A 21,229-nucleotide genomic window follows, 5' to 3' on the forward strand; every position below is an offset into this window, starting at 1 on the left:
TGAAAGAAATGCCTTAGTGGACACTAGCACTTGCATGGAATTTATTTTTCACGCCACCCCACTGGAGCTTGCAAAAGATTTTCATCGATTGTATCATGTTCCTGCTGCCACACTTCAGCAGAAATTTGATATCTCTCAAGCCTCAGCACGAGATGTGGTGTTACAATGCCCACAGTGTGTACAATTTCACCACCCTCCTCATGTTGGTATTAACCCTCGTGGATTGCTTCCTTTAAAACCGTGGCAAATGGATGTTACTCATGTCTCAGCATTTGGAAGATTAAAATATTTTCATGTTTCAATTGACACCTGTTCAGATGTCATTTTTGCCTCCCCCATGTCCGGTGAGAAATCCCGCAATGTGGTTGGCCATTGCCTAGAAGCCTGTGCAGCTTGGGGAAGGCCAGATAGTTTAAAAACAGACAATGGCCCCACATATACATCAAAATCATTCCAAACCTTTTGCAAAATAATGCAGGTTAGTCACTCTACTGGCCTTCTCTACAATCCACGGGGCCAAGGCATTGTGGAAAGAGCACATCGAACCTTAAAATAACTCTTATAAAAACAAAAAGGGGGAATCGCTGATGGCCGGCCACAATTATCTTTAGCCCTCTTTACTTTAAATTTTTAAATTTTTTAAATTTTTAAATTCTGGATGAACATGGTCGTTCGGCTGCAGATAGGCATGCCATGACCTCACCTATCCTTAAACAGGATGTCAAATAGAAAGATGTCCTAACTGGAAAATGATATGGCCCAGATCCTGTTATTTTGAGATCCAGGGGAGCTGTTTGTGTTTTTCCACAGGGTCAAGAACACCCGATTTGGGTACCAGAGAGGCTGACGCAAAAATTGCTCCCCCCAACAGAGATATAGATTGTAATAGTTCCAGAAGGACATGTTTTTTAGCAGAGTATTGGCAGGGTATACTGTGTGGTTGTGAAACTTCCCACCTTCCTGCCTATAGTAGATTTTGAAATGTTTGCCACCTATGCCCATTCGTGCTACTCACTGCGTGGTCCAATTTGAACCTCTTTTCTTCAAATCTTTGCTTCTGTTTGAGAATGAGTTCATTCACCAAGAAATTAGGATAGAGATGGTCAATATTGTCCACAACATAATTACACTTGGGACATCTATTATTGTCCTCCAAACTCTGATGAATACACTTGTAGCAAAAGCTGAGGCCACATTTTGTCATGTATGCCTCCTCAGTCATATCAAAGCAGATGGGACTCTCTCTTATTTAATAGACTTAGTTCAAGAACAGGTTGAAGAATTGTATAAAGTTGTACAAGCTAATTTCTCTCAGTCTCTTGAACAGATTCACCTCTTATCTGAGTAGGAAATTGGTCGGCTAAAGCAGAGCAGTTGTCCAGAAAGCTGCTCCTCCAGATTGCCAAACTCAACAGCACTCGACTGGACCCTGTCACCTTGGGGGACTTCACCTCCTGGATCACCAATGCCTTCTCATTTTTTAAGGAATGGGCGGGAATGTTGGCCTGGGGGGCAGTAGTCCTCCTGGGTTGTGTCTTTTGTATCTGACTATTGTGTCGATTCAACCGAGAGCACTCTCAGTATAAGGCAGTGGTGTACCAAGCATTGATGGCAATTAAAGATGGCACATCTCCCAATGTTTGGCTGGCCTCTTTAAAAAATTAAGAGTTCACCCTAGGTCATCTGGCAGTTGTAGTCACACAGATCCACGGTATCCAGTAACAGGCAACTTTCCTTATGCACAGACATGGGGCCTGGAGGCGATAGGGTAACCCTAGGACAGGTAAGGCTGTGACATGAAAGGATCGACCTAAGACAGGAGCCGTGGCTGATGGACAGACTTGCCCAGACCTAGTCCAGCATCATATTATTAAACAAAAAAGGGGGAGATGTAGGCAGCCGGCGCCTAAAAGATGGTGCCGGTCTCCGGTACACCATCGCTGTAAACAACACCTCTGCGCAGGCGCTAGCCCGAATCTGGCGCCAACCCCTCCTGAGCAGGTGCATGCAAATTAAAGTGCCAGCAGACTGACCAATCCTAGGAGGACACATAGCCCTCCCCAGTGCTGGGGTGTATATAAGCAGTCCTCCCTGGGTTCCCGGGGTTCCCATAGCATCGAGGCGTTCCTGCAATAAAGCTGTTGAGAAGAATCCGATCGTGTGAGGGGTGAGCGCAACATACACTGAAAGATTCAAACTCTTAGCTTTTTGTATTGAAGGAGAGTCCATAAGAAATTTTCTACATGAGGTAAAGCTATTTAAGCCACACCTAGAGGCAAAATTTTCCAGTGGTTACAAGCTCACTAGAAGCAAACCCATTACAATTTATCCAGATGCAAAAGAAAAAACAAACTTTTCAATCTATAACTTTAGATAAAGTAGGCAAGTCAAATCGCAATGTCCTAATAAATTCTACAGCCTGATTGACCTTTCATAAATCTTGAATTAAAACTTTATTAGAACAGCATCTGGCTAGATCTGTAACAATGTTCTTTTAGCTAACAGGAATTTTCCCTGAAGGCAGGGAGGGGAGAGGTTCTCAGAACTTCCCTAGTCACAGTTTGTGAAACAAAGGAGATTTTGTGCCAACTTCCCTGAGGTTGCTCTGAACTTGCATTAACTCAAACATAAGAAAAAATTTCTAACCCAAGCATTTTGGCCCTCCTGTAATAAGGACAGATTTTGGGGAACAATTTGACTATCTGTCTATGCTTCTAATTTTTGGACAGTCTTTCTTAAGATTACTTATAGTTAACCTTCTTTATAACCTTGGTGCTGAGAAAAATTTGCCTGTACTGCAGTTTCTTGCCAGGCAGCAATTATAGCCAAAATCTACTGTCTAAGGGTCTAATTCAAAAAACAAACATATCTAGATAACTCTGTCTAGTTTTGTAGCACTCTCATAAGCAGATTACTCATAATAATCTTAACTAACAATATATGGGTGAGTATAAAATCTTAAATTTGCGATCAAACTGCCAGCTGCAGTTAATGGAACACTGGCAACTTTTAACCATAATTTTTAAGTTTCTTACACAACGTTAGAATAATATCTACAGCCTTGGGAAAGCAATACCCAATTTCAAAGCAATATATCACTTTAGAACCAATATTAGGAACTTTACTGTCATGTTATGTAATTTGGCTGCCAATTTATACCTATGAAAGTATGACAGTGTGAATTTTAATGCTCCATTAAAGAGACATTGTTTTAAATCTTATCTTTAATCTTATCTTTCTACTTTCTAGGATAAGAATCACATTAGATATTATCTCAACTAGAAGTATCCCTAAGAGGCCTAGTTTTTTGGCCTGAGTTGCCAATTTAATGCTAACCTTCTGTTATCAATGTTACAATTATTTAATCCTAATCAATAACTTATGAGCTGATACTCTTGTGAAGACACGCAGAGCACATTACCAGTAAAAATCCAAATGAAGTGGCTACACTTAGACCAATCAGAGAATTTTATTTTTTCTAGCTATAATTATAAAATAAAAAGCACCTTGTATACAGCTAAACACAATAATCACAAGCACAGAGATTTTTGTAGGAAAAACATCCATCAGTTCCTAGCAGGGGCTTCTCCAGCCACACTAGACTTCTAACTACAGGTGCAGGGCTCCAAAGGCCAATTAATACTGTTTATTTTTTCTTTTTCTCTTTCACCAAATTATCCCCAAATAGTCCAGAGTACTGCTTTTCTTAAGCCTGTTCTCTCATGTGTAACTATCTCTAGTCAGGGTATAAGGCACCTATGAGAATTACCTTCACTTCTCTAGATTTTCACATAGCTCTAAACACATACACAAAAATACACAAAACAGAGACCAACCGATCCAGACACACTCGAACCTTTCTCGTCCTCCACAAGCAGGCAAAAGAATTAGGCGATTTTGGAAGGGTAAGCTTCCACTTCAGAACTTTGTCTCTCTGACCAACGGATCTCGGGAGACTACCAGGGGTCCCTGGCTCTCCCCACTTCCCAGGGTGTCCCCCAGGGTGGCAGCAGTCTTCCTAGCACATCTGCTGACCATAGTTCTCCGGTCCTTACGGTCCGAAAGGACAGCTGCAAATACCAAGTGCACATTTCAGAAAACCCCATTGCCTATATAAATACCAGAGAAACCAAACTCAGGTGGATCCAAACTCAGACTGCACCATGCTTCAGAAACAAGGGACGAAACACAGACAACAAACCAACACAACGTTAATTCTTTCCTATCTGTGGAGCTCCATCCCAGCAGTGTTTCTTCCAGCGTCTTCTACCATTCCCAGGCCCCGCGTTGGTATGCCAAATTGTTGGGGCTGGCCTGTGGCTCTCATGTCCAGGTTCCAGCCTGGGAGGCAACCGGAGCTGAAAGAGAAGGGGGAACCTAGGCGGGTCAAGAAATAATGGAAACCAAGACAAGCTAGTCTGTTCAAGGCTCAAAGGTTCAATGAGGATCGTGCTTATAAAGAAGAGGGGGAGGCCCATCCCCCACCATGCCAAATTTCTTAATGTTGAGATGCTAAGTTGTCAGCACAGCCTTTTAGCAGAAAGTTGCCAAATTCACAGGTTGCAGAAAATCTTGGCGAACTGGTTAGGCCTCATGGCAGGTGGCAGACAGTGTCACATCAAAGGAAACTAGTTGAATCCAAGAGAGGTTACAATTGGGGCTGGATTACAGGATCAGAGGTTCAGTCCATTATCATCAAGATGGGAGCATGGCAGCACCCAGGCAGGCATGGTGCAGGCAGAGCAGAGAGTTCTACATCTTCATCTGAAGGCTGCTAGCAGAATCCTGATTTCCAGGCAGCTAGAAGGAGGGTCTCAAAGCCCATACCCACAGTGGCACACCTACTCCAACAAGGCCACACCTACTCCAACAGGGCTACACCTTCTAATAGTGCCACTCCCTGGGCTAAGCATATACACACCATCACAGGGAAAAAAAAACAGGTTCTCAGGAGATGGCTGTTCTTGCTTTAGTGGTGGGGGTTGTTGGTAATCTGTCTTCAAGACTCTTTGTTCCTCAAAGTCAAAGTGACTTCAGGCCTAGGATAATGACTGGAGACTTACAGGTTCCAGGATGATTGGAACAGGACATCAGAAAAGCTGACAGTGAGATGCCCCAGTCACGCTGTGTGCCTTTGGCCCTGAAGGAGGACAGGCTAGGTTAGGCATTCGCACATTTTACACGTACACTCTTCAACTATACAGTTCAACAGGAATATCTTCTGTCATCTCTGTGACCTTTAAGATGAAGCCATGTTTCCTGGAGAGCTTACTGTTAATCTTGTCTTCATACTGTGGGATGGGATGATCTAACCTATTTCCCATTCAAAGCAGTCGTTGCTCAGAGAGATGACCTCATACTATATCAGTCTGGCCTCCGGAACCCCACTTTCTGGCCAGCTAACTCCAGGATGTAGGTGAGTTTGCAGCACAATCTCGAAGCTTGGGTGAGAGAGTCATGCTATTCCTCCCATGGAGAAACTGGAATCCACCGGTTACAGCAACCGCTCAGCACTAGCTACTAGTGTTTCCTTATCCCTCTATAAACATCTCATCTTGCACACTGTAGGCACACTCCTCACATGGGTCTATCCCCTTTCAGATCCAGGAATCTTTGGATGTGATCCCTCAGGGAGAAGCTATAAATGCCAGGGCACTCCTTCCAGGAATAATGTATGGGTATTGGGCCATGGCTCAAGGGTAGAGTCCCCCAGTGAGGGGCTGGGGGTGTGTCTCAGGGTAGAGCCCCTGCCTAGAATCCCCCCAGGGAGGGGCTGGGGGGTGTATCTCCATATTAGTATACCCATGTCTAGCATGCTACAATCCCTCTGAACCTTAGCTTTAGCACAAGAAAAAGATAAATTGAAGGCAGCTGCCTTAGTTCTTGTTCTATTGCTGTGAAGAAACACCATAACCAAGACAACTGATAAAAGAAACCAATTATTTGGGGCTTGTTTATGGCAGAAAGCTGTAGCTGAGAGCATTACGTCCTGATTCGTAGGAAACAGGGTGGGGGTGGGACTGTGGGTGTAAGGGAAGAGGGGGGAGGTAGAGAGCCTGAGTCCCACCAGAGTTCCTGTGCTCTGGGCAGGCAGATGTGGGAGGACTCTGGTGGGCATCTGGATGTGTGAAGCCACTGACCCCACACGGTGGAGGGTAGACAAGGGGCAGCCTCCAGTAATAGGGGCCCTGGGGTGACACTCTTGGCCCTGGAGATATGAGAAGAGAGCAGAGATTAGGCAGGGCTCCTTAGGAGAAAGCCTATCCCATTGTGCAAGCACAGCAGGCCTTGATGAACAGAGTCAGTCTATGGTTTTAGAGCTTTATTGTAGAAAGGCAGGGGGATAGAGAGAAGGTAGAAAGAGAGAGAGACAGGCCATGGCCATATGGAGAGAGGGAGAAAGGGAAAAAGAGAAAGAGTTAGAGAGTAAAAAAGGTGAAGGCTTAGAGAAAGGAGAGGGCTTAGAGAGTGTATTAGTTAGGGTTCTCTAGAGTCACAGAACTTATGGATAGTCTCTATATAGTAAAGGTATTTATTGATTACTTACAGTCTGCAGTCCAATTCCCAACAACAGTTCAGTAGTAGCTGTGAATGGAAGTCCAAGGATCTAGCAGTTACTCAGTCTCACACAGCAAGCAGGCGAAGGAGCAAGAGCAAGACTCCCTTCTTCCAATGTCCTTATATTGTCTCCAGCAGAAGGTGTAGCCCAGATTAAAGGTGTGTTCCACCACACCTTTAATCCCAGATGACCTTGAGCTCAGAGATTTAATCTTCTGTAATCCATAGCCACTATACCTCAAGATCTCCATACCAAGATCCAGATCAGAAACTTCTATCTCCAAGCCTCCAGATTAGGGTCACTGGTGAGCCTTCCAATTCTGGATTGTAGTTCATTCCAAATATAGTCGACAACCAGGAATAGCCACTACAGAAAGCAAGGAGGAGCCAAACAGCCCCTCTTATAGTGGGCATGTTATCTTAACTGGAAGGAGTCTAGCCTGAAGGTCAGAAGCTTGGAACATCATTGTGTATGACTGCTAGCCACATGCTTCTCTTGTGGGGGTTGTGGGGGCTGTGGTAACTTCAACAGGAGCTAGGGGTCCAGGAGACATGAGGGAACGCCTTCCGTCCCATGTAGGTGAAAATGATCACCACTAGGATTCACTGGGATTCCACACCTCAGCTCGACTGGAGGCTGTCTGTGCATAGCCCATTGCCCCACAGAGGGTGAAAGACTCCAAGAGGAGCCTCTTGCTCAGGCCTCAGGACAATAGCGGACACCCAAGAACTCACGAGAGACCAAGCTTGATGTAAACCACATGAGGCTTTATTCGGGGAAAGCCAGAGCTCTGGGGATGACTCGTATCCCACGCAGGGGTAGAGGAGTCGACCTCGAGGGAAAAGGGGTCCCAGTTTTTATAGGCCCTCAGGGGAGAAAGGAGAAGGGGGTGGAGTAGGGGATTTCCAGATCTAAACAATGTCTATTCTCAAGAAATGGGTATGGGAGGGGTCCAAGGAAAGAGTCTGGTGCAGGTGTAGCAACTCAGGATTGGCCGGGCTGTGGTTGCTGGGGAGATTTTTTGAGTCTTTCTCAGCAACCAATATCACAAACACCTGGCAATGGGCTTCATCGGTGGGTACACACATGGGTCAAGGAAAGGTCAAAACATTGGCAGACACACAGGTTCAAGGAGTGGCCAGGGCATTGTGCACCTCTATGTTCCTAAACTAGTGAAGCTAGTTCTGCTAACAATGAAATCTATCTTGCCAATTTCAGGGCTTCTGTGACTTTTACATTCTATCAGGATCTTTCAAGGGGAGCCGGGCTGTCATGGGCTTTTGAAACCTCAAAACCAACCCTCAGTGACACCCCTCCTAATCCTTCTCAAACAGTTCTAGTAACTGGGGACCAAGCATTCAAACATATGAGCCTGTGGAGACCATTTTCATTTAAACCACCAGTGTGTCTAATCAACGTGCCTGTTTGAATGTGTGAGTTAATCAAGGAAGAAATTATAGGAAATACCCAGCACCTGCTCAGGCCTTCAGGGCCTCGACTTCCCCGGCTTTCTTCACTCCCTGAAGTAGGCAGTTTGGAAACTCAGGAAAACAACATGTTAGGAGGATTCTAGTAAGAGGCAAGTGGATTTCTGAGATCGAGGACAGCCTGGTCTACAGAGTGAATACCAGGACAGCCAGGGCTACACAGAGAAACCCTGTCCAAAAAAAAAAAAAAAGGATTCTAGTAACCTCCCTCAGGGCTTTGGATTTTCAGATCTTTCTCCAAAGCTATGGATGTGTTTGTAGGTCATTTGCAACTCATCCCACCCTCTCTGCCTCAGTCAAGGCACCCTGGGTAGAGATACTTATCAAAACTCTGGGAGTCTTCATCCCCAGACAAGGCATAGTCTTCCAGTAGTGTGTCTATGTCAAAGGGCATAGATGCCCAGGGAGGTGGGGAATGTCCCAGGCAGATTTGGTCCACCTCTAAAAGCTGAGAATCAGAGGTACCAGCTTCCTCTGGCTTTTTTGCTCCAAAATTCTTCTGTGACTCCTGGACACTGTTGTCTGAGCTCTTGGGATTCAGCAGATGAGCACAGTCAGCTGTGGGTGTTGGGATCTGGTCGTCTTTCAGGGATTGGGTCTGCTTGCTTGGTGCCCCTCTTGCTGGCATAGCCTTGTTAGACAATGCTCTTCTCCTTGACTTGGCCTTGCTAGATGATGCTCTTCCCCTTTGCTTGGCCGGGTTGGATGATGCTCCACTCACTGGCATGGCCTGGTTGGATGATGATCCACTCACTGGCATGGCCTGGTTGGATGATGCTCCACTCACTGGCATGGCCTGGTTAATTGATGCTTCACTCACTGGCATGGCCTGGTTGATCAATGCCCCACTCACTGGCATGGCCTGGTTGGATGATGCCTCACTCACTGGCATGGCCTGGTTGATCAATGCTTCACTCACTGGCATGGCCTGGTTGATCAATGCTCCACTCACTGGCATGGCCTGGTTGATTGATGCTTCACTCACTGGCATGGCCTGGTTGGATGATGCCTCACTCACTGGCATGGCCTGATTGATTGATGCTTCACTCACTGGCATGGCTTGGTTGATTGATGCTTCACACACTGGCATGGCCTGGTTGATCAATGCCTTGCTCAGTGGCATGGCCTGGTTGGAGGATGCTCTTCTTCTTTGCTTGGCCTGATTGAATGTTGCTTTTCTCACTGGTGGGTTCTGGTTGGAAGATGCTCTTCTCTTTAGCTCGACCTGGTTGGTTGATGCCTGACTCACTGGCATGGCCTGGTTGATCAATATTCCACTCACTGGCATGGCCTGGTTGATCAATGCCCCACTCACTGGCATGACCTGATTGATTGATGCTCCACTCACTGGCATGGCCTGATTGATTGATGCTTTACTCACTGGCATGGCCTGGTTGGATGATGCTTCACTCACTGGCATGGCCTGGTTGATTGATGCTCCACTCACTGGCATGGCCTGGTTGGATGACGCCTCACTCACTGGCATGGCCTGGTTGATTGATGCTTCACTCACTGGCATGGCCTGGTTGATCAATGCCCCACTCACTGGCATGGCCTGGTTGGATGATGCCTCACTAACTGGCATGGCCTGGTTGATCAATGCTTCACTCACTGGCATGGCCTGGTTGATCAATGCTCCACTCACTGGCATGGCCTGGTTGATTGATGCTTCACTCACTGGCATGGCCTGGTTGATCGATGCCTCACTCACTGGCATGGCCTGGTTGATCAATGCCTTGCTCACTGGCATGGCCTGGTTGGAGGATGCTCTTCTCTTTAGCTTGACCTGGTTGACTGATGCCTGACTCACTGGCATGGCCTGGTTGATCAATATTCCACTCACTGGCATGGCCTGGCTGATCGATGCCTTGCTCACTGGCATGGCCTGGTTGATCAATGCTCCACTCACTGGCATAGCCTGGCTGATCGATGCCTTGCTCACTGGCATGGCCTGGTTGATCAATGCCCCACTCACTGGCATGGCCTGGTTGGATGATGCCTCACTCACTGGCATGGCCTGGTTGATTGATGCTCCACTCACTGGCATGGCCTGGTTGATTGATGCTTCACTCACTGGCATGGCCTGGTTGATCGATGCCTCACTCACTGGCATGGCCTGGTTGGAGGATGCTCTTCTTCTTTGCTTGGCCTGATTGAATGTTGCTTTTATCGCTGGTGGGTTTTGGTTGGATGATGCTCTTCTCTTTAGCTTGACCTGGTTGACTGATGCCTGACTCACTGGCATGGCCTGGTTGATCAATATTCCACTCACTGGCATGGCCTGGCTGATCGATGCCTTGCTCACTGGCATGGCCTGGTTGATCAATGCTCCACTCACTGGCATAGCCTGGCTGATCGATGCCTTGCTCACTGGCATGGCCTGGTTGATCAATGCTCCACTCACTGGCATAGCCTGGCTGATCGATGCCTTGCTCACTGGCATGGCCTGGTTGATCAATGCCCCACTCACTGGCATGGCCTGGTTGGATGATGCCTCACTCACTGGCATGGCCTGGTTGGATGATGCTTCACTCACTGGCATGGCCTGGTTGGATGATGATCCACTCACTGGCATGGCCTGGTTGATTGATGCTTCACTCACTGGCATGGCCTGGTTGGATGATGATCCACTCACTGGCATGGCCTGGTTGATTGATGCTTCACTCACTGGCATGGCCTGGTTGATTGATGCTTCACTCACTGGCATGGCCTGGTTGGATGATGATCCACTCACTGGCGTGGCCTGGTTGATTGATGCTTCACTCACTGGCATGGCCTGGTTGATTGATGCTTCACTCACTGGCATGGCCTGGTTGATCACTGCCTTGCTCACTGGCATGGCCTGGTTGGAGGATGCTCTTCTTCTTTGCTTGGCCTGATTGAAAGTTGCTTTTCTCACTGGTGGGTTCTGGTTGGAAGATGCTCTTCTCCTTTGCTTGATCTGGTTGGTTGATACCTGACTCACTGGCATGGCCTGGTTGATCAATGCCCCACTCACTGGCATGGCCTGATTGATTGATGCTCCACTCACTGGCATGGCCTGGTTGATCAATGCTTCACTCACTGGCATGGCCTGGTTGATTGATGCTCCACTCACTGGCATGGCCTGGTTGATCAATGCTCCACTCACTGGCATGGCCTGGTTGGATGATGTTCCTATCTCTGGCATGGCCTGGTTGAACAATGTTCTTCTCACTGATGTGGCTTGGTTGGATAATGGTTCTCTCACTGGCATAGCCTGGTTAAACCATGCTTCACTCCCTGGCATGGCCTGGTTGGATGATGTTCCTATCCCTGGCATGGCCTGGTTCATCAATGCTCCATTCACTGGTGTGGCCTGGTTCATCAATGCTCCATTCACTGGCGTGGCCTGGTTCATCAATGCTCCATTCACTGGCATGGCCTGGTTCATCGATGCTCTATTCACTGGTGTGGCCTGGTTCATCGATGCTCCATGCACTGGTGTGGACTGGTTGGATGATGTTCCTATCACTGGAGTGGCCTGGTTGAACCATGCTCTGCTCACTGGTGTGGTCTGGTTCATCAATGCTCCGTTCACTGGCGTGGCCTGGTTCATCGATGCTCCATGCACTGGTGTGGACTGGTTGGATGATGTTCCTATCACTGGCGTGGCCTGGTTGAACCATGCTCTGCTCACTGGCGTGGTCTGGTTGAACCATGCTCTGCTCACTGGCGTGGCCTGGTTCATCAATGCTCTGTTCACTGGCATGGCCTGGTTCATCGATGCTCCATTCACTGGCGTGGCCTGGTTGAACCATGCTCTGCTCACTGGCGTGGCCTGGTTCATCAATGCTCTGTTCACTGGCATGGCCTGGTTCATCGATGCTCCATTCACTGGTGTGGCCTGGTTGAACCATGCTCTGCTCACTGGCGTGGCCTGGTTCATCAATGCTCTGTTCACTGGCATGGCCTGGTTCATCGATGCACCATTCACTGGCGTGGTCTGGTTGAACCATGCTCTGCTCACTGGTGTGGCCTGGTTCATCAATGCTCTGTTCACTGGCATGGCCTGGTTCATCGATGCACCATTCACTGGCGTGGTCTGGTTGAACCATGCTCTGCTCACTGGCGTGGCCTGGTTCATCAATGCTCTGTTCACTGGCATGGCCTGGTTCATCAATGCTCTGTTCACTGGCATGGCCTGGTTAATTGATACTCCATTCACTGGTGTGGCCTGGTTCATCAATGCTCCATTCACTGGCGTGGCCTGGTTCATCAGTGCTCCATTCACTGGTGTGGCCTGGTTCATCAATGCTCCATTCACTGGCATGGTCTGGTTCATCAATGCTCCATTCACTGGTGTGGCCTGGTTCATCAATGCTCCATTCACTGGCGTGGCCTGGTTCATCAGTGCTCCATTCACTGGTGTGGCCTGGTTCATCAGTGCTCCATTCACTGGTGTGGCCTGGTTCATCAATGCTCTATTCACTGGCGTGGCCTGGTTCATCAGTGCTCCATTCACTGGTGTGGCCTGGTTCATCAATGCTCCATTCACTGGCATGGTCTGGTTCATCAATGCTCCATTCACTGGCGTGGTCTGGTTCATCAATGCTCCATTCACTGGTGTGGCCTGGTTCATCAATGCTCCATTCACTGGCGTGGTCTGGTTCATCAATGCTCCATTCACTGGTGTGGCCTGGTTCATCAATGCTCCATTCACTGGCATGGTCTGGTTCATCAATGCTCCATTCACTGGCGTGGTCTGGTTCATCAATGCTCCATTCACTGGTGTGGCCTGGTTCATCAGTGCTCCATTCACTGGTGTGGCCTGGTTCATCAATGCTCCATTCACTGGCGTGGTCTGGTTCATCAATGCTCCATTCACTGGTGTGGCCTGGTTCATCAATGCTCCATTCACTGGCGTGGCCTGGTTCATCAATGCTCCATTCACTGGCGTGGTCTGGTTGAACCATGCACCACTCACTGGTGTGGCCTGGTTGGATCCTGCCAGAATATATATATATATTTGAGACAGGGTTTTTCTGTGTAGCCCAGGCTATCCTAGAACTCAGTCTGTACACTAGGAGGGGCTCAGACTCACAGAGATCTGCCTGCCTCTTCCTCTTGGATGCTGGGATTAAAGGCATATGCCACCATGCAGGATTTTAAACAAATTTTTAATTGTTATTTTTAATTATGTTCCTGTGCACATGAATACAGTGCCCATGGAGACCAAAAGAGTATTAGATGCCCTCAAGCTGGTGTTACAGGTGGCTGTGAGCCACCATGTAGGTGCTGGGAATTGAACCCACTCCTATGGCAAGAGCAGCCAGTGCTCTTAACTACTGAGCACCAGCAATTTATCTTTTCTTCATTTGCTTTTTGAGACAAGGTAGTCAGGTCTACCAGCTGCCCCTCATCACCATTGCCCTGAGAGCAGGATAAGGAACGAGTGAACCCAGAGGAAATGCACTCTCCTCAGGTGAGGGACCAGCTGCTTCCTAGTCTCCTCATATTTATCTATTATGTTCCCTCTAGACTCCTCACTCTGGATCCAGGAAGGGAGGTGGTGTGAGACTCTCCTCTGTGACTGGAACAGGCAGACTGCTCCAACCCGAGATCACAAGACACTAAGGAAAGACAGCTCTGGACTACCAAGGACAACATTCTCAGACGTGTGGTGGCACACAACTTTGAGCCCATCACTTGGAAGGTGGAGATGGGAAGGTCAGGAGGTCAAGGTCATCTTCAGCTATATAAGTTTGAGGCCTGACTGGGCAAAATAATACCCTGTCTCAAATAAAATAAAATAAAAAACAACTCAATCTCCGGAGTACTGTTTTATCAACACTACACACGGGAGAATATAGGAATCAACCCCCAGACTTAGTGGCAACATACTTATTCACAATCTGGACCCTTGTATTCTTAGATATCCTAATGTGGGCAGAGCATGGTGAGACAAGCCAGGAGCCATACCATTTGAGAGGCTGAGGCAGGCACATCAAAAGGAGTATATGACTGGGAATCAAGAGAAAAAGCTTCCAACATCCTAGCCATCGGGAAACTACAATAGAAGGATGCAAATACAAACCACAATAGAAGGATGGAGGGATGACTTCACAGTGGTTTAGGGTACCTGCTGCCCTTGTAGAGGACCAGAATTCAGTTTCCAGTCCTAACACTCATACTGCCTGCCTTTCTCCAGTCTCCTTGGGCACCTATGCATGCTCGAGCACACACACACACACACACACACACACACACACACACACGCACGTGTACTTATACAGACATGTTTATTAACATAGTTAAAAATAATAATTAAAAAAGGGGGTCTGGAGAGAGGCACACACTCTGCCAACTGAGCTATTTGCTGCTCTTGCAGAGGACCCCAGTTTGGCTTCCAGCACCACCATGATGGCTCAGAACCATCTGTAGCTCCCAGTGTAAAGGATGTGCTGCCCTCTTCTGGCCTCCCTGGGTCCTTCACATCTGTAGGGCCCAGACAGTGCCGCAGGCAAACACTTAGAATCTTGGTTGTCAACTTGACCATATTTGGAATTTTTAACTAAAACCCAAGCAGTTGGGCATACTTTCAAGAGATGATTTTTTTTCTAGATTATTAGATATATTAAAACCCACCCTAAGTCCAAATCCTTTGAGGTTAGAAACCTCATCCTGGCCAGGTAAGAGTGGAACAAGCCTTTAATTCCCTCACTCTGGAGAAAGAGGCAAACAGAACCTTTTGAGCTCTACCCACTGTAGTCCTCGCTGACCTGGAACCCACAAAGATCTGCCCCGTCTCGGCCTCAGAAGCACAGGGGTTAAAACGTTGCGAACCAGCAAAAGAAACGATTCTTAGTTCTGCCGTTTCCTTTTCAGGCTCTAGCCTATCACAGGGAGAGACTAGACTCAAGGTTCCAGGGGGACCTGGAGACGGCCCAGTGGCTGAACAGCTCCCAATATAAGGAAACAGTTGTCGAAGTCCATACGTCTCAGGGACAACTTGTAAGAACACAGTTGTCTGACTGCAGACATTTCAAGGACAACTCCTCCATCTTGCTTGGCAAGGTCAAGTTCATGTTCCCAGGCCCAGGAATCTACTCCTATCCCGATGAATGGAAACTTCCTACCTCAACTCTTTATGTCAAAATATGACTGGACAGTGCTATAGCCCACCCTACTCTTCCTTGCTTTATGGTCTTATCCTTTAAATATGCTGTGCAATGTCCCTTCAGGGTCATAGTTCAGCTCCCGAGTCTGTTCCGTGGCCCTGATCAATCAGTAGTGGCTTGATTACAATAACTTTTTGTCGTTTATGTTGGATTTAAGCAGACCCCACAACAAAAAAGTGTGTACAACTAATATATACCAAATATACACCACACCTAGCTGATAATCGCTGAAAGGAAGGAAGGAAGGAAGGAGGGAGGGAGGGAGGGAGGGAGGGAGGGAGGGAGGGAGGGAGGGAGAGAGAGAGAGAGAGAGAGAGAGAGAAAGGAGGGAGGCAGGGAGGCAGGGAGGGTGACAGGGAGGCAGGGAGGGAGGGAGGGAGGCAGGGAGGCAAGGAAGGAGGGAGGCAGGGAGGGAGGGAGGGAGGGAAAGGTGTGAGGATTATGGGAGACCGTTACTCACACACTATCAGTGAACATATAAATTAGTGTAGCCATATAGAAACCAATATGGAAAGTCCTCAGAACATGAAAATTAGAATTACCATATGATCCAGTTGTACCATTCCTCAGCATATACCCAAAGGGATCTAAATCAGAATGCCAGAGAGCCACCCAGACACCCGTGACGACTGTGGCCACACTCACAGTAGCCAAGAGATAGTATCAGCCAAGAGGTCTATCGATGAATCATTGGGTGAAGAAAACAAGGTCTAAGTCGCTGGGAAGTTGTTTTCAGTGACGAGAGGGAACTGTCATGTGCAAATTACTGGAGATCATTCTGTTAGGGTAGGTAAGCCAGACTCACAAAAACACCGCATTCCTTCCCTCTGAGAGCTAAACTAAAAATTAGAGTGAATAAGCAGGGTGTGTTGGCACTGTGCCTTTAATCCCAGCACTCAGGAAGCAGAGGCAGGTGGAGCTCTAAGAGTTTGAGGCCAGCCTCAAAGAGAACAAGTTCCAGGATACTCAGGGCTACATAGAGATCCTGCTTCCCTGATCCCTCCCCAGCCACCCCACCCCCCAAAAAAAAGAGAGAAAGAAAGAAGAGAGAAGAAGGAAGGAGCCAGGCAGTGGTGGCACGTGTCTTAGTTCCAGCACTAGGGAGGCAGAGGCAGGCAGCCTGGTCTATATGGTGAGTTCCAGGATAGCCAGGGCTACACAGAGAAACCCTGCCAGACAGGGGAAGGAAGTTTGGAAGGGGAGAGAAAAAGGAAGAAAAAAGGGAACACCACTCAAAAGAGATGGAGGGTGTCCTGGAGGCCGCAGCGGGGGAGTAAATATTATCTAACATGTATACAAGTATGAATCTCGTTATTTTGTACAACTAATATATACCAATGAATATCATAATAGTTTTTAAAATTGAAGTGCAGGAGATGGAGAGATAAATGTATGTCTTTGTTTGTTTGCTTGCTTGCTTGTTTCTTTGGGGGAATTGAATTTTTATATAGCCCTGGCTATCCCCAAACTAGCTCTGTAGACCAGGCTGATCTTGAACACAGAGCTCCTGTCTCTGCCTCCAGAGGACTGGGATTAAGGGCATGTAACCACTGCCTGGCTAAATGTATTTTTTTTAAATAAAATGTATTTTAAAAATATTTTGGGGGACTGTAGAGATGGTTCTGTGGCCCTTGCTGCTCTTACAGAAGACTCCAGTTCTGACCCCAACACCCACACCAGCTGATTCCAACCTTTAACTAATAGATTGCATTCTGTTCTTGCAAATAAAATTCCCGTTTGAGTCCCAGAAACCACGACCTCTGTCTCAGGGATCTCTCTAACCCTCTCCTGGTCTCCAGGTACACTCCAAATTACGCACCCATAGACAAATACATGTAATTAATTAAAACGTTGAACAGATTGCTGGCCCATGGCTCAGCAGTAGAATCCTTGCTCAGCCCCGGCCTCAGAGAGCAGAAGCAGCAGAAGACAACACAGTACCAGAAGCTAGGAAGGAAGGGGAGAACGGAGTCTGTAGCCCTGATGGGATCGGGCTGTGGAACTCCGAGAGAAGTTGGACACCTCCCATCTTAGAGCAGCCACAGCCACCGGTCCCACGCCACCCCACTCCACCCCCACGCCCCACGCCCCACGCTCCACCCCCACCCCATCCCCACGCAGCTTCGGCCCTTTGCTCACCTGACATTGAATTCCTCTAAGCAGCAGATTTCTCGACCAGTCCGAACACTTCGAGAGTCCCCCCCAAGACTGTGCCCTGAGTGATGCTGAACTTGGAAATTTAAATAAAATCACACCTACATCATCAGTCCGCGCCCAAACCCTCCCTAATCCAAAAGGGATAATCCTCTCCCGCGGCAACTCTACAGAACCCATTTTGACTTGAGTTGTCACGGAGGACACTGGGAGGCCGGAAGGTGTTTAAGCTCCAGATTCATCCCTCCACTCGGGATAGTCACAAAAGCAGAAGACAGTTTCAGCCCTGCATGGTGGCCGGTGATCGCTGCACTGTGGACGCTGAGCGCGGAAACTTAAATTCAAGGCTAGCCTGGGCTACTGAATAAGCCTGGGCTCTATGCTGTGATGCTGTCCCTAGATAATTTTCTTAAATTAAGAGCCAGGTCTGAGCCGGGCGTGGTGGCTCACACCTTTAATCCCAGCACTTGGGAGGCAGAGGCAGGCAGATTTCTGAGTTCGAGGCCAGCCTGGTCTACAAAGTGAGTTCCAGGACAGCCAGGGCTATACAGAGAAACCCTGTCTGGAAAAAAAACAAAAACAAAAAAACAGAAAAGAGAAAAGAAAAGAAAAGAAAAGAAAAGAAAAGAAAAGAAAAGAAAAGAAAAGAAAAGAAAAGAAAAGAAAAGAAAAGAAAAGAAAAGAACCAGGTCTGGTGGCACACACCTGGAACCCCAACATCTGTGAGGCAGAGGCAAATGCTTCTCTGCTTGTTCCAACAGGGTTATATGGAGATGCCTTGTCCAAAAAAAAAAAAAAAAATGGTCAAGGGCTGGAGAGATGGCTCAGAGGTTAAGAGCACTGACTGATCTTCCAGAGGTCAACTCCCAGCAATCACATGGTGGCTCACAACCATCTATAATGGGATCAGATGCTCTCTTCTGGTGTGTCTGAAGACAGCTATAAATAAACACAAATAAATCTTTTTTTTAAAAAAATGGTCAACTATGGTCAACTACTCGGGAGGCAGAGGCAGGCAGATTTCTGAGTTCAAGGCCAGCCTGGTCTACAAAACCCTCTCTGGCCTGGAGCTCTCCTGGTAGACCAGGTTAACAGTAAACTCCAGATACATAGGTAGCAGAGGAAGGCCTTGTCTGACATCAATGGGAGGGGAGGCCCTTGGTCTTGTGGAGGTTTGATGCCCCAGCATAGAGGGATGCTAGAGGTGTGGGGTGGGAGAGGGCGGGTGGGTGGGTGAGCACCCTTGTAGAGGCAAAGGGGAGGGAACAGAGGGAGGTTTTGGGGTGGGGGCTTGTGGAGGGGTAACTGGTAAGTGGGGTGCCATTTGAGATGTAAACGAATGGAATGATTAATAAAAATGAAATAAAATAAGTAAAATAAATGTTTTTAAGAGAACTACAAAGCAAACTTGGATGGTTAAGAACTGGTAAGGGTGTTTTTTGTAAGTGTCTGGCCTTGTACAACTCTAATGAAACTGTTTTTTATTTAAGATAATAGGTCATGAAGTTAGTCCTGGTTTCTGATGCTGTAAAGAAAATCTTGTTTTGCGGGAGATAACCAGGACACCTGAAAGGCCTCTGTGTGCAAAACAGGATGCAACTTGATGTTCTTAGCTTTTGTAAGCCCCTGACCTATGTGGCTGCAAGCTACACTGGAGAACCCCAATCTAAGTCTAGAGTATATTCACGGTCACGCTGGTGACTCTCTGGGCCCCAGGTCCTTAAGACCACTACAGTTCATTCTAACACGTTTACTTCTGGGACCAGTTTTAGGTTTTTTTTTGCACACTGTACTGGAGAAAACTCACACCATGTTCTTTTGCAGATTACTGGGTGCTGGAGTCAGGACTCCTTCCCCAGGGAGATGCTATGATGCTTAACATTACATTTACGGGAGGCTGGAGAGATGGCCCAGTGGTTAAGAGCACTGACTGCTCTTCCAGAGGTCCTGAGTTCAAATCCCAGCAACCACATGATGGCTCACAACTGTTTGTAATGCCATCCGATACCCGCTCCTGGGGTGTCTGAGGACAGCTACAGTATACTCATACTTAAAAGTAAATAAATAAATCTTACAAAAAACAAAAACATTACATTTATGGTTTTAATTACTATGCTTAAAATGTGTGTATGTGTGTTATATATATTAATATATACCATATTAACATATCATATAAATATCATATATCAGTAGTGGTCTTATGGGTCTGGGGTCCAGAGAGTCACCAGCATGACCATGAATATATTTTATTTAATAAAGGGACTTGGGCTGGAGAGATGGCTCAGCAGTTAAGAACACTGACTGCTCATCCAAAGGTCCTGAGTTCAAATCCCAGCAACCACATGGTGGCTCACAACCATCTGTAATGAGATCTGATGCCCTCTTCTGGTGTGTCTGAAGACAGCTACAGTGTACTTAGATATAATAATAAATAAATATAAAATAATAATAATAATATAATAATAATAATAATAATAATAATAATAAAGGGACTTTTATTGAGATACTGGTCTAGACTCTAGACTCAGACTGGGGATTCCCCAAGTGTAACTTGCAGCCACATAGGTCAGGAGCTTATAAAAACAAAGAACATCAAGTTATATGATATATATTAAATATTGTATAAATACCCTGTCAGCTCACTTCCTCTTTCCTGGAATTGCTGGGCTAGTCTTAAAAACTGTCCAATCTTATCAAATCTTTTACTGCCTCGGCTGTTCTTACAGGATATAAAGGTTTGTAGGCGATAACTGCTAGTTCTGCTCTTGTAAAAAAAAAAAACTGCTTGCCTGCTCAAGATAAATGAGGGGGGTCTCCAGATATCTACAGAAAGCCCTGCCTACACAAAGCAGTCTATGCGCTAACCCGATCCCAAAAGCTGTAACTTGGTGGGGTTTGCCTTTATAAACCCTTAACTGACATGCCTGGGTGACATGCCTGGGTGACGTACGTGAGGGCCACTTCTTGGGAGCATTCTCAGGTGCAGTCCAGGTGCCAGGCACCAGTCAGCCATAGCATCAGTATCTGCATAAAAGCTTCTTATTTGCTGGGCGTGGTGGCACACGCCTTTAATCCCAGCACTTAGGAGGCAGAGGCAGGTCGATTTCTGAGTTTGAGGCCAGCCTGGTCTACAGAGTGAGTTCTAGGACAGCCAGGGCTACACAGAGAAACCCTGTCTCAAAAAACAAACAAACAAACAAATAAACAAGCAAACAAAAAAGTTTCTTATTTGTTCAAATGTATTTGTGCTCAGGCTGCTAAATCTCTGAATGACCCCATACCCATAACACTTCAAACAATGTCTACCTCTCTCCTCTCGTTAATAAATAGAAGAAAGAGAATCAGCCTTTGTTAGCTCGGGGAAAGGAGCTGACCCATAGTTACCCTCCAAGTTTATGAGGAAAACGGGCCTCAAGACCATGTTTGGGCCTTGAACAGGGAATTATTGGAAAGAACAATATATTTTAAAATGGCTCATCATGACCTTAAGGAAAAGGAGAGTCTATAGAAGAGCTTCATTCCGAGTGAGAAAAGAGGGATGGGGAGATGAGTCAACTGCTAAGATCTCTTGCTAACAACCTGAGTCTAAGAGGTCCCTAATGCACCCTCATTAGAGGCTCACAACCGTCTGTGACTCCAGCTCCAAGGAATCCAGTGCCCTCTTGTGGCCATCATGGGCACTGCATGCATGTGGTGCACATACAAACACTTGCACACACACACACAGATAAAATTTCAAAGTAATTATGTTTTGGGATGTGATTATTTGTGTGTCCCTGTGTGTGCGTGCTTGTGTGTGCATGCACACACGCGAGCATACACACACACACGCACACACATATATTCTTGAGTATTGGACCTCCTGGAGCTAAAGTTACAGGTAGGTGTAA

General features: G+C 47.0%; 2 pseudogenes; both read right to left on the bottom strand.

The window, feature by feature from the left end:
• On the bottom strand, positions 968-1,239 carry Gm18672 (predicted gene, 18672; annotated as a pseudogene).
• Gm38591 (predicted gene, 38591) lies at positions 8,339-8,833 on the bottom strand (annotated as a pseudogene).

The sequence above is a fragment of the Mus musculus genome, chromosome 7 (assembly GCF_000001635.26).
Source record: "Mus musculus strain C57BL/6J chromosome 7, GRCm38.p6 C57BL/6J".
In the NCBI taxonomy this organism is placed as follows: Eukaryota; Metazoa; Chordata; class Mammalia; order Rodentia; family Muridae; genus Mus; species Mus musculus.